This window comes from Macaca fascicularis, chromosome 9, assembly GCF_037993035.2.
Source record: "Macaca fascicularis isolate 582-1 chromosome 9, T2T-MFA8v1.1".
Taxonomy (NCBI): domain Eukaryota; kingdom Metazoa; phylum Chordata; class Mammalia; order Primates; family Cercopithecidae; genus Macaca; species Macaca fascicularis.
The window spans coordinates 78,814,027-78,816,193 of record NC_088383.1 but is presented as its reverse complement, the minus strand read 5'-3'; the positions used below and the strand labels follow the sequence as shown (position 1 = coordinate 78,816,193).

The 2,167-nt window shown below is 46.5% G+C and overlaps 1 non-coding gene across 1 annotated transcript; it reads left to right on the top strand.

The window, feature by feature from the left end:
- Positions 1-472: 472 nt before the first annotated feature.
- On the top strand, positions 473-554 carry TRNAS-UGA (transfer RNA serine (anticodon UGA)). Its single transcript has one exon. It is a non-coding gene; the product is annotated as a tRNA-Ser (tRNA).
- The last annotated feature ends 1,613 nt before the right edge of the window (positions 555-2,167 follow it).

Here is a 2,167-nt window from a genome sequence, read left to right as displayed (position 1 = left end):
GTACCCCGACTCCTCACACTTCCTGCCTCAATGCGCAGAAGAAAGTGTTCTGAAGGCGACGCCCCGCCAAGGCGGGAAACGCCGCGGAAAACGCTTCTCTCGCAGAAATGCCAAATTTTCGGGAGCGCGGGCCCGCAGCACGTAAGAGAACAGATCTTTTTGTTTCACGGCCCTCTGGTAGACTTAATGAAGCGGGAGGGCGAAAACCAGGTCAACGACCAGAAGCCAGGCAAGGTTGCGATTTTCGAAGCACAGCGAAGGGAAGAGTTTCTAAGTTCTGAACGTACCTCTACTCAGGGTGGTTTCTATTATTTCTTCGCGTCTACCCTGTAGTTCCCGCACCCGGAGCCCTCAGCCCCGCCGCTTCTCGGCGAGCTGAGCTCAGAGGGTGCGTGCCCCGCCCGCTCGCGGGCCTGGCGTGAGCGCAGTGGTTGTTACACTAAAGTGTCTCCGCCTCTCTGATCTCCTCGTGGCAGCGATGGCCGAGTGGTTAAGGCGTTGGACTTGAAATCCAATGGGGTCTCCCCGCGCAGGTTCGAACCCTGCTCGCTGCGGAAGCGGGTGCTTCTGTCTTTTCGATTATTTTTAATAAACACCTTCAAATGAAAACTTTTACTCTTCTCTCTGTATTTTCAATGCCTGCCAGCTAAATGGCGCGCCAACGGAGTGGTTTTATACGCCGTAGAAAAGTAAATAAATGTCAGTGCAAACACGCACTGTTTACACCAAGAGGAAAATCCTTCCACTGCCCTAAAAGGCAAGGTAACTAACTCCTCGTGCTCCATGAGAAGAGCAAGCTGGCAAAATAGAAGTAAAATGAATATAAATACTGATGCAAGTTTTCGGGCTATCACAGCCTGAGCAAACTATCAGCTCACTAAAACTAAGAACAACGCTATGCCACCTTCCCTTCCATCCCAGAATCACTTCCAACGGTTTGCAGACCACATCCAAAAGTGATATGAAATGGGAGATAATAAAAGCAATTTTAAAGTTCTACTTATAAAGCATCTTAGACACATCCACATAATGTAATACTATGCATGTAAGCATTAAAATGATGTTAATGATGTGGGAGGGCCTTCCCAATGCATTGCCCAATGCAAAAACTAGGACAGATCGAAAAACAGCATTATGATAACATTTTTGTTAAGCAATTCATGTATATACCCATCCATGTGGGAAAAATGGAAGAGAAAGAGAGAGAGATGGAGAATGAATGGAGGCTGGAAAGAAATACACCAAAATGTTAGCAGGGATTATTATCCCTGGGTGGTGTGATTTGGGAAGATTTTTGTTTTCTTAAATAATTTTTTCCTTAACTGGGTTTTCTAAAATTTCTACATGGACCCAGTATTATGTTTTAAATAAGAAAATTGTGAGGTTAGTCTTTGGGACCCTACACATCCCCTGTCTGCTTCCTGTAACCCACTTTCACCATATCTCTCCCACCCCATGCTTCCCAGGCGCTCTTACGGACTTACCTGATACCTCAAGGCTAGGGATAGTTTTCTGTGGTACCTAAGTGGATTCCACCCACACAGCCCCATCCTATTTGAGACTTGGCTGAACACACACACTCACCATATTTACATTTTCAATCCGTCCTCTCTGCCCAATCCCCACCCTTTCTGCCCCCATTTAAGTCACTTACGAGCAGCTGCATTAGTTTCCTAACTGGTCACCTTTCCTGTATCAGTCAGGATTACATTCAGCTGCAAATAACAGAAAATCCAATTCTAGTGACTTAAACTCATAGGGATTTGTCTCTAAAAACCTGGGAGATTAATACCATTCCTGTATCCAAGAGAATGAAATAGTCTATAACTTATTTGTTTGCATCTAAAATTTTTAAAAATACGTGACACTATATTAAAATGGCAATCCTGGCCAGGCGCAGTGGCTCATGCCTGAAATTCCAGCACTTTGGGAGGCCGAGGCGGGTGGATCACCTGAGGTCAGGAGTTCGAGACCAGCCTGGCCCCATGGTGACCCCATCTCTACTAAAAATATGAAAATTAGCTGGGCCTGGGGGCAAGGACCTGTAATCCCAGTTACTCAGGAGGCTGAGGCAGAGGAATCTCTTGAACCAGAGGCGGAGGTTGCCGTGAGCTGATATCACGCGACTGCACTCCAGCCTGGGCAACAAGAGTGAAACTCCATCTCA